The sequence below is a fragment of the Spermophilus citellus genome, assembly GCF_964194105.1.
Source record: "Spermophilus citellus genome assembly, chromosome: 18".
NCBI lineage: Eukaryota > Metazoa > Chordata > Mammalia > Rodentia > Sciuridae > Spermophilus > Spermophilus citellus.
The window spans coordinates 53,281,136-53,297,332 of NC_138200.1; positions in this window are offsets into that span (position 1 = coordinate 53,281,136).

Consider the following 16,197-nt stretch of genomic DNA (forward strand, 5'->3'; position numbering starts at 1 on the left):
TGAAAGAATCCAGGGTCACCACATAAGTCATCTTGTTTCATTAGAACAGCAGAAACTGGCACAGCCATGATTATTCCACTTTACAGAGGGGCAAATGGAGGCTAGAGTGGCAGAGGTGAAGCTGGCACTGATTCTGTCCTGACCAAGCCATTGTGTCTTAGGCGTTGTGGTGGCAGTGGAATGTGAGACAATCTTAGGTGATACATGAGCAAGGTATTAAAATATTGAAGGCCTCTGAATCTCACAGAAATTGATTTCCTTTTCAGTCTTCCTTTCATCCTGCTTGTATTGAGGAGAGTTCCTTATTGCACTTTGCACTTATGAGACATTTTTTTTCTTCCCCTGAGCTGGGGATTGGACCCAGGGCCATATATTTTATCTTACAGTTTCTTAAAAAAAAAAAAAAAAAAGTTAATTTTCTTTGGAAAGAGATAATTTATATCCATAAAATAAGAGTGCTAACCTGAGTGTTCAAACTTGCTTAAAGTTGGAGAAAGAGTGGGAGGGAATTCCAGAGGCTAGAGAAATCCAGGAAGTTGCCTGACAGAGGAAGCCCTCTGAGTTGGCCTTAAAGGAGCTGGATAAGGCACTGAGAGAAAGGAGCCAGGGAAAGAATGGCTTATTAGAATTTTAGAATGTAAAAGAAAAGGTCTCAGAGAGTCTCATGCTCCCTTTGCCACCAACCTGTTGTACAGATGAGAAAACTAAGAGCCACAAGGCAGCTATAGCAAATAAATAAAAGTGCCCCAACTGGCTCCTGTATCAGGATCTGGTTCCTGGGGGAACCCAATTATTACAGTGTTTTGGGTAGCTTTTGCATTGCTATGACCACGATATGTGACAAGAACAACTTAGAGGAGGCAAAGTTTATTTGGTGTTCACAGTTTCAGAGATTTCAGTCCGTAGATGGCCATCTCCATTGTCTGGGCCCAAGGTGAGGCCACATCATGGGGACAGGACATGGCAGAAAAAAAGCTGCTCAGCTCAGGATGGAGTCAGGAGGAAAGGGTAGGAAACTTGTACCCTTCCACGGCCTGTCCCCAGTGACCCAACTTGAACAGTCACACTCCATCTGCCTAGAGTGACCTTCTAATCAGTCCATTCAAACTAGGATGACCTGATTAGGTTACAACTCTCATGATCAAATCATTTCACCTCTGAATATTCCTGCATTGACAGGAGCTTTGGAGGAAGGGACACTTCATATGCAAACCATAACATATAGTTTGGATCTTGAATATGCCTCAAAGCTTATGTCTTGAAGGCTTGGCACAGGGTACCACCGGGAGATGATGGAACCTTTAGTAGGTGGAGCTTCATGGCAAAGAGTTAGGCCTTTGAAGTAGATATTGATACAGCCAACCCCTTTGAACCCAGTTCATATGGCCAGCCCGGCCAGCTGGTGATAAAAGACAGGAGGTAGCTCAGTGGCACAGCACTTACCTACCATGTGTGGGGCCCTGGGTTTGAGTGGCAGGCCAGGTAGGGAGAGACACTTTGATACTTTTCTATATTCTGATATTTGTGAACCAAATAAATGCCTCAACCATCCCAAAGTTAGATGTGAAAAAGGAAAAGTAGGAAAGAGGGAAAGAGGGAGGAAGGCAGAGCCCTCTGGCTTCTGTGGAGAGGGAGAAAGTGATGGAGACCAGATGTATCAGTGGGAGAGCTGACAAGACACAGACAAGCTCAAGTCCACCTGGGGAGCACTAAGGGACTACTGTTTACAGTGTGTCCAGCAGGGCTGAGTTTCTCAGTCTAAGTCCTCTTGCCTCTGTGACGGCTGATTCTCAGTTTTGAGGCTGACCTATAGGTCGCAGGATGTTTGGCAACATCTCTGGCCTCTGCTCACTAGATGCCACTAGCATCCCAACTTGATGACGACCCAAGATGTCTCCAGACAGTACCAAATGTCTCCCAGGGAGGAGGACAAAATCGTCTCTGGTTGAGAACAATTTGTCAAAGGTGACCTTCTGGGATGGCAAGGCATCCTCAAGCTAGCAACGAAGACCACTGCCTTCCTTTGTCCCTCCTGGGACAAAGGGAGGAGACCGTCTTTCAGACCTTTGAGAGTTGAAGCCATGGGAGGGTGTCCATGGGGTTGGGGTTGTGGCCACAAGTGGCAGAAAGCAGTCACTGCCAAACAGCCTGGTCAGGATGGAGCAGGGAGAGATGCTTCAACTTCACCTCTTTCCCACCCCATCTCTTCTGGGTTTAGTCACTCAATTTGACCAACCAAAAGCCAGAATGCAGTTCAGTGTGGTGGCGCACGCCTGTAATCCCAGAGGCTCAGGAAGTTGAGACAGGAGTTCAAAGCCAGCCTCAACAATGGTGAGGCGCTAAGCAACTCAGTGAGACCCTGTCTCTAAATAAAATACAAAATAGGGCTGGAGATGTGGCTCAGTGGTTGAGTGCCCCTGAGTTCAGTCCCGGGTACCAAAAAAAAAAAAAAAAAGCCAGAAGAAGGTGCAAACCAGAGTACTATCCTCAGTGGTCAGCATCCTAGCACACAGAGCAGGGCAAGAGGGAGGAATACTGGAGTGGGATGGGGAGGGAATTAAGCAGCACAGAAGCCACTGCAGTCAACGCAGTGGGGTGATGGTGGCTGGGATGAAGAGGGGAAGGGAGTGGACAGAGATGGGTAGATTAGAGGATGTCTGGGAGGATTCTGTGGCTGACCAATATGGCAGTGGATAAGAAAGAGTTAAGGACAAGGAATTCAGGTTTCTGCCTGGGCAGCTGGGCTGACAATGACAGTGCTATTACTGAAAGGTAGAAAGAGGAGCAGGTTAGAGATGGGTAATGAAGGGTTTGATTCTGAACATTTTGAGGCTTCTGAAGGATGTGTAAGCAGAGGCGTTGGGATGCAGCAAGGTTCTCTGCAGGTGCCAGGTGTTAGAGGACTGCGCTGCACACCAGCCAGGGCACTCTGGAAGGAAGGGGCACGGGTGCCAGCTTCCCCCAGACTTTTTTAAGTTTCACACTGGAGATGGGAGAGGGAAGTTGCCACCAGCCCCAGAGGAAGGAACAGGAAGAGTGAAGGAGAAGTATGGCTCCAGGGAACCCACATCCTTATTTCACACACCCCTTCTCCCTCTAGGGTTGGCTTCCCAGGGAGAGAAGTAAAAGCTGAGGAGTGAGGCCTGACCACAGGCACAGACCAATGAAGAGAGCAGCAGGGACCATGGTATGTCAGGTATGTATTCCAATATCTGTGGGGTCGGATATTGGAATAGGGGGAACAAGGTTGCCTGGTGTCTTCTCCTGGCTCAGGCCCCACAGGGACAAAGCTTGGAGATGGAGGAAGCAGGCCAGGGCAACTAGGCCCATCCAGTGCCCAAGCGCCTAGGGCTACTCTCCACCTACACAATCCCAGGAAGTAAGGAGCCCAGAAAGCTTTCATTGAGACCAGAGACCAGCTGTCGAGCTGTGACAAGTGCCAATCAGAATTTCAAACTGAAATAATAATCTCTAGAATTATAATCATGGTAACAATAATAATGATGAGCATAACAGCCCCCTTGGTTGAAAAGCTTTCTCAGCGCCAGGTGGTCTGCAGGACACTTTCTTTTATCAACTCCAATCAGGTTGCTAGAGTCACCTGATCTTTCTAAGCTGCAGATCCAATAACTTAACTGAGCTGCATGGAAAGAACCTTATGACCCCCTCTGACAGACAAGGAAACTGAGGCTAAGAAGGGTGCAGGGACTCAGCTAAGATTTGAACCTGGAACTGCCCAGTTCCAAAGTCCTCTTTTTTTTAATCTTTTGTGGTACTGAGGATTAAACGCGGGATGACCCATCTCCAGTCCTTTCTATTTTTAATTTTGAGACATGATCTCACTAAGTTGCTGAGACTGGCTTGAACTTGTGAGACTTCTTCCCCAGCCTCTCAAGTGGCTGGGATTCCAGGTCTGCACCACTGAACGGGCTCCAAGATTTTTAAGCAGTGCCTCCACCTTTTAAATATTTTTTTTTAGTTGTTGATGAACCTTTATTTTATTTGTTTATATGTGGTGCTGAGAATCGAACCCAGTGCCTCACACATGCTAGGCAAGCGCTCTACCACTGAGCCACAACCCCAGCCCCTAAGCACCCCCCTTTGCTCTGGGCCACAGTCTCCCTCCCAGCCACCTCCGTTCTCCATGAACAGCTTGACCCACTTCCCTTCCTGCCCCCATGATCTCCCTCGGGTCCCTCCTGTCCCTCCCTCCCTCAGACTGTATGGAAAGGAAGTCAAGACTGCTTTTGGTCCATAACACTTTATCATCCTTGGCAAACTTTTTCTTTTCTTTATGGTACTGGGGGTTGAACCCAGTGCACTCTTACCACTGAACAACATCCCTAGCGGCTCCCATTTTTATAAATTTCATTTCATTAAATTTCCCAGGCTGGCCTGGAACTTAAAATCTTCTAGCCTCAACCTTCCAAGTATTTGGGATTATAGGCATTCACCACTATGCCCAACTTGAAAAACATTTGTGTGTGTGTGTGTCTGTGTGTGTGCACACACACACACAGACACACACACTGAGCCACATCCCCAACCCTGTTTTTATATTTTGAGACATCGTCTCGCTAAGTTGCTTAAGGGCCTCCATAAATTGCTGAGACTGGCTTTGAACTTGTGACCTCTTGCTTCAGTCTCCCAAACTACTGAGATTACAGGTAAGCATCACCACACCTGGCTTGAAAAAACATTTTTAGATGTCAATTTATCTCATGTATTTTTTCTGCTAAGAAAAAACAATAAAACTAAGTGATTTCACTTTTATATATGTCCCTCTTTTCACCTCCCTCTAATAATTCAAAAAATGGGGCAGAGGCAGAGGCTAACCCTAACCAACCAGCATATCAAGTTACTCTTGTTCCCACTGGCTGATGTCAGGAACAGGTTTATTTTTCCAGTAATATTAGACATCTTGACTCATGAGGCAGTAGGGAATAATACCAAGGTTTGTTTCTGGTCTGCTGCAAACTTTCTACCCCTTAGCTCCATGCACACCTCCCCTGGTCCAGGCCAGACCCCAGATTCCTCATCAAGATGAATGCAGGGCGGCTGAGGATGTGGCTCAAGCGGTAGCGCGCTCGTCTGGCATGCGTGCGGCCCGGGTTCAATCCTCAGCACCACATACAAACAACGATGTTGTATCCGCCGATAACTAAAAAATAAATATTGAAAAAATTAAAAAAAAAAAAAAAAAGATGAATGCAGGGGCCTCGATCTATGCTCCTGCCCCCACAGGAGTCCTACCCAAAGATCCTCCTCAAGGACTCCTCCCCATCTGTGCCAGAGTGACCTCTGAGACACAGATCTCATTGGAACCCTTCTTTTCTCAAACACTTCTGTTCCATTCCCATGACCTACTAGATAAAGTCCAAACAACCGGTCATCTGAAGCCCTTCTAATTTGAGGCCTAGTTGACTCAAGCACCTTCCCTCCCGGCCACCAGCCCCTCTCCCAGGTACAGGCCCCACTGGACATTCTCCCTGTCTGGAATACAGGCTTTGCTTCTGCCTGGCTTTTGCCCATGTGGTTCCCCAGCTAGGTGTCTTTCCTTCCCACCCTGTTGCTCCCCACAGCTAAATCGATTCTTGTATATTTCCTGTGCAAAGGCTTCCTCAGTCCTGGGTCTGCCAGAGTTAGTTGCTCCTGGATATTTTGCAGGTCTCATCAGGGCCTGCTTCTTGTGTATTTCATGGACATCTCCCCCATTAGTCTTAAGGTAATTTCAGCACCCACTCACCCCATCAAGCATGGTACCTGGGACCCACACAGGTGCTGAGAATTAAAGTCTGGCACTGAAAACTTTCTCAAATCTCATAGTCGTATTTCCAGTAAAGGCAGTTAACAGGACTGGAGATGTTGCTCCATGATAGAGTGCTTGCCTGCCGCATATGAGGCTCCAGTTCAATCCCCAGCACAGCAAAAAATAGGGAGGGTGGAGGTAAAGACTGGTCTCCCAAAGCTACTTTACTCCAATCTACAAATAACTCAGTTCCGGCCACCATGTCACTTCTTCCAGGAAGGCTTGTGGACTCATAATCTCTTCAAGAAAGTGTCCCTAGCACCTTCATTAAGATAGTAATCATGCCACATGGTATGCTTGCCTCTTTAACTATTCATCTCCCAGCCAGGACCAGTTTAAGAATAGCCTCTTGGTGGCAGGAGCTATGGATCTAGTCCTAGGAAAGCTCTTAGCAATAATGATGGGTATGGAGAATTCTCAGGATGCCAGGTACATTTTGAGCACTCAACGTGTCCTGACTCATTTAAGCATTGGGACAATCCTTGAGGAGGGTGATATTAGCCAAATTTGATGGAAGGGTAAACTGAAGCCAGAGCAGTTTTAAACTTGACCAGTCACACAGCTGGGAAGTGGAGGAAAAAGGACTGGAGTCTAGCCCTTACCCGCACAATCTGAACTGTATCACTGGGTGAAGGGAATTAGAGCCAATGCCCCCCACCACACCCCAATAGCCCTGGTCCATCCGTGGACTCCTGTTCATTTTCCCCCAGGAGACACAGTCTCATGCCAGACTGCAGGGAATTGCTCAAGAGCAAAGCTGAGGTCTGTACTAATAAAGCGCTCTTGGTGAATAACATTTTAATAAAGACTTGTTGTTCTTCTCTGCCTGAGAAGATGCCCATTTCCTGCCGCTCCAAGGGGAGGTCCTGGGAATGGTTAGCATTGCTTTGCTGAGTGAATAACCTCTGAGGCTGCTTTAGAGACAAAGGACTTAACAGGATCAGGCCAAATGCCAGAGCTCTCAGAGAGGGCCACCTCTGTCCTTGCTGATGAGCACAATAGAAGGCTCAAAACTCTGAAACAGGCCTCTCATCTTTGACCCACTAACACCAATTGGAGAAATGTATACTAAAGACCTCTCCAAATAAATCCCAAAGCTGTATATATGAAGGAATTCCTTAAGACTAGGGGGGAAATAAAGATCCATCAAAAAGGAATTAATTGGGGGCTGGTGATGTAGCTCAGTGGCAGAGTGCTTGCCTAGCATGTGTGAAGCACTGGGTTCGATCCTTAGCACCACATAAACATAAACAAAGAAAATAAAGGCATTCTGTCCATCTATAATTCAAAAAATCTTTTTAAAAAAGGAATTAATTAGATGGAGTAGGAGAATATCACGCTAAGAAAAGTAAGCCAATGCCAAGAAACCAAAGGCTGAATGTTCTGTCTGATAAGTGGATGTTAATCCATAATGTAGGGAGGGGGTAGGGAATGGGAAAAATGGAGGATCTTTGATGGGGCAAAGGGGAGAGAGGAGTGGGGAAGGGAAGTGTGGGCAGGAAAGATGGTGGAATGAGATGGACATGGACATCATTACCCTAGGTACACGTATGACTGCACATACAGTGTGACACTACATCCTGAACAACCAGAGAAATGAAAAGTGGTGCTGCAATTGTGCACATGAATCAAAATGCATTCTGCTATCATATATACCTAATTAAAATTAATTAATTAATCAAAAAAGGAATTAGTGGGCTGGGGATAATTGGTGGAGCTCAGTTGGTGGAGCACTTGCCTTGCATGCACACGGCCATGGGTTCAATCCCCAGCACCACACACACAAAAAAAAGGATAAAAAGGAATTAATTAATCAATCAATCAATTAATTTTTTGTGGTATTTAGCTCAGGGGCATTCTACCAAGTCCCCCAATAGCATTTTGCCTGCCTTTGGTATCAGGGACTGAACCCACGGAAGCTTAACCACTGAGCCACAACTCTTTTTTATATTTTATTTAGAGACAGGGTCTTGCTGAGTTGCTTAGGGCCTCACCAAATTGCTGAGTCTGGCTTTGAAATGGAGATCCTCCACCTCAGGGGTGGGAGCCTGGCCCCTGTTAACAGTGTTTTAAATTTTTAAATTGTTTTAATAAAAGAATATATATATATATTTTTCTTTACATATATATTGTGTATATATGTAAAGAAAAAAATATATATGTATATATATGTAAAGAAAAAATATATACTTTTATTAAAACAATTTAAAAAATTAAAGCAATTTAAAATACTGTTACTATATATATATATTTATGTGGTGCTGAGGATCAAGCCCAGTGCCTGACACTTGCGAGGCAAGCAATCTACCACTGAGCTATAACCCCAGCTCCTCAATAGCATTTTTTTTTCTGATACCAGTGATTGAACCCAGGGCACTTAACAACTGAGCCAAATCCTCAGCTCTTTTTTGTATTTTATTTAGAGACAGGGTCTCTCTGAGTTGCTAAGTGCCTCGCTAAATTGCTGAGGCTGGCTTTGAACTTGCAATCCTCCTGTCTCAGCCACCAAGTCGCTGGAATTACAGACATGCACCACCATGTGTGACTCCCAATAGCAATTTTTGGGTTTTTTTTTTTTTTTTTTTTTTTGGTGCTAGGGATCGAACCCCCAGGGCCTTGTGCATGCAAGGCAAGCACTCTACCAACTGAGCTATATAGGATTATTAATGGCTACTTTTCCTCTGTTTGAAAAGCTATACTTTATGGATTTCTTTTTAAACACTCCAGGTAAGCACTCTATCACTCTTTATTTTTTGACGCAGGGCCTCACTAAGTTGCTAAGGCAGTCCTCAAACTTGGGATCCCCATGTTTTTTAGTCAGTTTTTTCACTGCTGTGACTAAAGGACCCGACCAACACAATTGTAGAAGATAAAGGGTTTATTTGAGGGCTCACCGTTTCAGAGGTCTTAGTTCATAGAAGGTCGGCTCCAGTCCTTGGGGCTTGAGGTGACACAGAACATCATGGCGGGAGAGGGTGGGTGGCTCACAGCATGGTGATCTAGAAGCAGAGAAAAGAGACTCCTTCTGCCAGATACATATATATATCCCAAAGCTACGTCCCCAAGCCCCACCTCCTCCAGCCACACCCTGCCACTTAAGTCACCAGTTAGTTAATCCTGTCAGGGAATTAATTAACTGATTAGGTTAAGACTCTTACAACCCAATCATTTCTCCTCTGAACCTTCTTGCGCTGTCTCACATGTGAGCTTTTGGGGGACACCTCACATCCAAACCTTAACACCCTGCTTCAGTCTCTCAAACGTTTGGGATTATAAACACCCACCATCACACGGACCTAGCTATTTTTAACTCTTTTAATTCTGTGCTCATTTTTACCTCTCCATAGAACTCAAACAATAAAAATAATGACATCTTACATCTACCTATGAAATCCTTCCCTGAATCCCCCTAAAGCTAACCAGTCTTTGGATGATTGTGTTTTTACCTCCCTTGCTTCTTTTATATAGCTTAACATGTAAATACATATGGTTTAAATATACCACGGTTTACTTTTAGTTGTCCCTAACCTTTATTAAAAAAAAAAAAAAAGTAATAGAGATGAGGATGCAGCTCAGTGGTAGAGCACATGCTTAGCATGCATGAGGTCAGGGATCAATCCCCAGCACTAAGAAAGAAGAGAAAAAAGTACAGTTTGGAATGTCCCATTCAACATGATATTACTCAGATTCATTCATGCTGTGTGTATAGCTACAGTAGATTCACTTTTTTTTTTTTTTTTTTTTTGATTGCTCTGTTCTAATCCTCTGTATGAACACGCTGGAGGGTTTTGTTTGTTATCCATTCTCCCATCAATGGACCTTGGGTTTCTCCAGATTTTTGCTTTTACAAGTAAAGCATTTATAAACATTCTTGTACAGAATTCCTGCTATCTGTGTGTCTGGTGTTTTCTCTGATTAAATGAAAGCCCTGGGGTGTAGGATTTGTGAATGCTCAATTTTACTGGAATCCCACCAGTTCATACTTACAGCCTCAGGTCAAAGAAACACTGTTAATCCAGATCCTCTGCTGCCCTAGGCATAGACTTCTTCATTTTGGCAACTGAATGAACAGACCTGCACAACACTTACTGTTTTGCTCTTTCCAAACTTTGTACCAGGTGCATGTATTATCTATGCCAATAACTAAAATGTAATTATAGTTTTGTCTGAAAAAAACAAGGTTGGATGGGGGTTGGAGGTATAGCTCAGTGGTAGAGTGTTTGCCTACTTCCCACCAGGGTCTGAGTTCAATTCCAGCACCCTGCCCCTCAAAAAAAAAAAAAGGTTGAATACAGCTCAAAATGTCATTCCCCCTGCCCCCCAGTTCTGGGAATCAAACTCAGGGCCTCATAAATGCTCTACCACTGAGCCACATCCCCAGCCCTCAAAATGTCAATTGTGGTTATCTCTGAAATAACAGGTGGCTTTCATTTTTATTTTTCTTCTGCTTGCTTATCCCTGCATTTTAAATTTTTTCTATTGTGGATATTTATTTATTTTTCCCCATTCTTTTTTTATTTGTTTTAATTAGTTACACATGACAGTACAATGATCTTGACATATCATACATTTGAATCACATGGGGTATAATTTCTCATTTTTCTGAGTGTACAGGTTGCAGAATCACATTGGTTATGCAGTCACGTATATACCCACAGCAATAATAATGTCTAATTTATTCTGCTGTCCTTCCTTTTCCCCCTTCCCCTCCCTCCCCTCAATTGTGGATATTTATTACACACACACACACACACACACACACACACACATATATATATATATTTTTTTTTTTTTTTTTTTTTTCAAATAAAGAGAGAAGGGGCTGGGCATGTGACTCAGAGGTAGATCATTTGCCTATCAAGTGTGAGCCCTGGATTCACTCCCTAGCACTGAAAGAAGGTGGGGAGGCATACGCATCCGTTAGCATTAGTTATTAGATAAATGCAAATTAAGACCACAATGAGATACTACTATACTAGAATGGATACAATTGAAAAGACTGACCATGTAGCCAAATACTGGCGAATGCAAACTCTCAGACATTACTGATGGCATTATGAAAAGGTTATGGCCACTTTGAAAAGCAGTTTGGTAATCTCTTATACACGTATGCTAACCCTATGATTCAGCAATTCTACTCCTAGGTATTTTCCAAGAAGAATGAAAAGAAATGTTCATAAGAGACTCAAGAATGGCTCAGGTGTGGTAGCGCCCGCCTGTAATCCCAGTGGCTCTGGAGGCTGAGGCAGGAGAATTGCAAGTTCAAAGCCAGCCTCAGCAACGGTGAGGTGCTAAGCAATTCAGTGAGACCCTATCTCTAAATAAAATACAAAATATGACTGGGGATGTGGCTCAATGGTTAAGTGCCCCTAAGTTCAATCCCTGGTACCCAAAAACAAAAACATGAATGTTTCTAAGTAGCTTTATTCATAATAGCCCCAAACTGGAAATATCCCCAAACCCCTTAGATACTAAATGGATAAACAATTACACAATTTTTGGTATGTTCACAAAATGGAATACTCTATTAAGCCAGAAAGAATAAACTATCACTACAGATATGATATGGAGGCATCTCCAAAGCATTTTGCTTAGTGGAAGAAACCGTGGGCCTATATACTGTGTGGTTTCATTCGTATGACGGTCCAGAAATTAAAAATCTATGGAGACAGAGGAAGGTTCAGAGGAGCCAGGGCCTAGGGATGGGTGGTATAGTTGTCTCTAAGGGCACAGGGAGTTTGGATATGAAACAAATGTTCTGCATTTTGATAATAGGAGTGCACGGATAACTGCCATGTGCCCATCAAAACTTGACGAGCTGTATGCCAAAAAGTGTGGTGTATGCCAGTGACTTGGGAGGCTGAGGCAGGAAGATTGCAAGTTTGAGACAAACCTTGGCAATATAGGGAGGCCCTAGGACTTAGCAGAACCCTGTCTCAAAATAAAACATTAAAAAAGGGCTGGGGTGGCTCAGTATCAACCCTGGGTTCAATCCCAAGTACCAAAAAAAAAAAAAAAAAGAAGAGAAAAGAAACCTAAGACTTTGGCTATACCCATTCAAAAAGTATAGTTCCTGGGTCTACAAATGTACTTACTCCATGGTAGAGTACTCAGCACCATGGGGGGGGGGGGCAGGAAATAGATATAAGGGACTAGGGATATAGCTCATTTGGTAGAGTGTTTGCATCCCATGCACAAAGCCCTGGGTTCAATCCCCAGCAGCACACACACCCACACACACCCACACACACGCACACACACACACACAAGGTATAGTTCCCTAGGCCTGGGATTGCTTAACCGGTAGTTAGGTGCCTGTATCTGCTTTGCTAAGAGAATCCAAGAGTGAAGTTAGATTAGAGGAAAGCAAAGACAGGTCCCTGATGACATCACTAGACTACTTGGAGTCATCTATGCGGGAAGTTCATCTCTCTCTGGACTTTTTGGTACTTAAGCCCCAAATTACACCCCTCCTTTCTTTCTGTGTAGGCACTTGTGTTTCTTGACATTTATAACCCAAAACAATGAGTCTACAATGCCAACATACAGAGAGGAGAGAACATTGGACCAGGAGTTTTAAGACTTGGATTTGAATAGAGATTTAACTATGCAGTAGGTCTTGAAACTGCTCTGTATTCAGCCGCTTCAGCTGCGTAAATGGAACAGCGTTGCTCCCTGTAATGGTGTTGTGCTGGGAAATCAAATAGCATATGGGAAAGTAATTCGTAATCTGTACCATGCTTTGCAAATTCTATGGCTCCATACATAGAAGGGCAACTTTTGTTGCACATGTCCAATAGAAATGGTGAACTAGAAGTGAATTTACCCCACTTATTCCATTTACCCCATGTCTATTTCACTGTATGACAACTGGCAGATGTTTTAACCTCTCTGAGCCTAGGTTCTTGCTTTGAAAAAATTGATCCTTCGGGGTCCCTCTGGGGGGATTTGCAGTCTCAGTCAAGTGACTCTCTTGCAATAGCGATGGAGTGTAGCTCAGTGGTAGAATATGTGCTGAGCCTATGTGAAGTCCTGGGTTTCATTCCTGCACCAAAAATAAATAAAATGAAATCCTGCAATGGCTCCCTATTGATTTCAGGACACAGTGCAAGCTACTGACTCTGATAACAGAGTTCCCACCCCTGCTTGGTCTTTACCTGCCTCTTATGCATGATCTCTTCTCCAGCTAGACTGAATGCTCCTCCCCTCTGGGCTTTTTGCCCAAGTGGTGACCTTTGCCAGGAACCTCTGGTTAAACTCAACTTAGTTTCTTTCTTTCTTTCTTTCTTTCTTTCTTTCTTTCTTTCTTTCTTTCTTTCTTTCTTTCTTTCTTTCTTTCTTTCCTTCCTTCCTTCCTTCCTTCCTTCCTTCCTTCCTTCCTTCTTTCTTTCTTTCTTTTGACTGGGGATTGAACCCAGGGGCACTTAACTGAACCACATCCCCAGCCTTTTTTTATATTTTATTTGGAAACAGTGTCTCACCAAGTTGCTGAGGCTGGCATTGAACTGGTGATTCTCCTACCTCAGTCTCCTTCCTACCTGACTCCCTTGTGCCTCCCCATCATACCTTCTGGTTAATCACAAATCACTCATCACCAGGTCTAGTCCTCAACCAGAACCACTATTGATATGGCTATCCTAGTTGCTAGAATATTCTATTAAGTCTTTCCATATCAGTTGGTAAGCAGCTGTTTCCTGGAGTCCCTCAAGGTCTCCCCACAGCCCCTGCTTCTCCCACAGCCCCCACCTTCCCACTATCCAGCAACCAAAAGGGTAAAGCCAGACACTGCCAGGGGCCTGGGACCCTGTCCTGATGCTCATGGTTGGTGTTCATTCTGTCTGGACTGGTGCCTGGGCTCTACCAGCTGTTAAATATTGTTAATATCATTCTTGATAATTGCCATGGAATGCAAATCCCTGGATTGTAAATCCCTTGCCTGCTTATTCAACCAGATCATAAACTCCTTGAGGGTAGGGTGGTGCCTCCCTCAGCAACTAAGCACCTGGTATGTGCTAGGTGTCCAGTGAGCATTCACTGAGTCAATGAAAATGTAAGTGAATAAGTGATTGTGGTCTTTAAGTTAGAGAGACTCTGGAAAATAATGGGCCCCTCATCCTCAAGTTAGACTGGAGTTTTCTAGGCCTGCATTGGAAACCTTGCCCTTTGCCCAGGCTTAATTGTCCACGCTTTATTTTCTCATTCTGGAAGGAAGCTCCTGCCACCTACCTCAGCTTGGCTCCAGCCTGGCCCCAGCCAGGCCAGCTCCACCCTCCCCTCCTATAAAACCTCGGAAGTTTTAGCCATAGTCCTTCCACTCACACAGGCATAAGGTGAGCACACATGGTCAACTGATGGTCAACCAGTGGATGCTTACTGGCTCTAATGTTGTCCCCGTTTACCTGGGATCTACAGCATGGGAACCCTTGGTATTAGCCAAATGGGTTCAGTTGGTCTCACTAGCCCTCGGTTGCTTGAGTTCTTTGCAGACAGCAGGGAGGATGGTATCTTTCAGGATGGATTTCTGTGTTGTTGGTGCTCAACACAGTATGTGGCCCAAGGTAGATTTGCCCTAGCTCTGTCACTTAGTGCCTGTGGAAAATCAGGTCACCTCTCAGTTTCCTCAAGTGGAAACAGAATAATATCTTTCTCTTACAGGTATAGGCATTAATACAAAGTTAAAGTGCTTGGAGCATAATGCCTAACACATAATGAGTATTATAGAAATGACAGCCATTATTATTTTTATTGTTGTTATTTCAATTGTTTATGTGCACAGAAGAAAGGTTTCTAGGTTTTTCAGTCGGTAAAGCAAATGAAAGACAGTTGATGTTATAAGACTGAAAAAGTCACCCCTCTACTTAGTCTGAGGCTGGCTTTGAACCTGCGATCCATCTGCCTCAGCCTCATGAACCTGGGATTACAGGTGTACACCATTGCTGGGTGAGAATTACAAATTTGAGGCCAGCCTCAACAATTTAGCAAGACCTTATCTGGAATAAAAAATAAAAGGGATGGGAGTGTAACTCAGTGATAGAGCAACCCTGGACTCAATCCCCAACACTGCAAAAAAATGACAAAAACAAAAAATAAATAAGGAAAAAAAAAAACCAAAACAAAACAAAATCTAAAAAACATTGACAACTACAACAAAACCCAGCTCTGCTGTGTTATGATTCACATGCCATACAATCTACCATGTGAAGTTGTCAGTTCAGTGTTTTGCAGTATATTCACAAGGTTGTGTACATTTAGAATATGTTCCCCCCAGCTACAAGAAGCCCAGTTTCCATCCTACCCTCACCCTTCACAGCCCCTGGCAACCATTAATCTTTCTCTCCGTAGATTTGCCTACTCCAGATATTTCAGCAAAAAAGAATTGTGGGGCTGGGGATGTGGCTCAAGCGGTAGCGCGATCGCCTGGCATGCGTGCGGCCCGGGTTCGATCCTCCAGCACCACATACACATACAAACAAAGATGTTGTGTCCGCCAATAACTAATAAATAAATAAATATTAAAAAAAAAAAAAAAAAGAATTGTGAATCTGGTACTGTGGCACACACCTACAATCCCAGAGATTCAGGAGGCTGAGGCAGGATTGCAAATTCAAGACTAGCTTCAGCAATTTAGCAAGGCCCTGTCCCAAAAATAGAAAAGGAGGGAATATGTACTCCGGGTTCAATTCCCAGTCCCCAAAATAATAATATTAACATTTTAATTATTAAAAAATGAAAGTGGATCGCCAAGCGCGGTGGCACACGCCTGTGATCCCAGAGGCTCAGGAGGCTGAGACAGGAGGATCGAGAGTTCAAAGCCAGCCTCAGCAATGGCGAGGTGCTAAGCAACTCAGTAAAATACTGTCTCTAAATAAAATACAAAATAGGATTGGGGATGTGGCTCAGTGGCCAAGTGCCCCCTGAGTTCAACCCCTATTACCAAAATAAATAAATAAATGTGGAGAGTTGTCTCCAGTTTTCTCATTCTTTTATTCTTATTATTTAATGGTGTGTGCAGGGGTTGGGTTGGGGCGGTGGCCTTGGAATGGAACCCAGGACCTTGATCCTGTTAGGCAAGTGCTCTACCACTGAGAAACAACCTAACTCTCAGGGGGGAGGGGCTGAACTTGGAAGGGACCGATTTCATTGGTTGCTAAGCCCGGAGAGGGCTGGCTTTTGGGAGTGCTTTAACTCTCCATCCTGAATGGACAGCATCTTTGTTGGCCAGATTTCCGAGTCTGAGAGAAGGGGTGGAACCTTCTTTGTTTGGTAGTGGGAGCAGAAAATCATAGGTTTTTGGGACCTTGACAGTTATTCTGCAGCCTTAATTTTTTTTTTTTGGGGGGGGGGCGCTGTACAGGGGATTGAACCTAGGAGCACTCTACCACTGAACC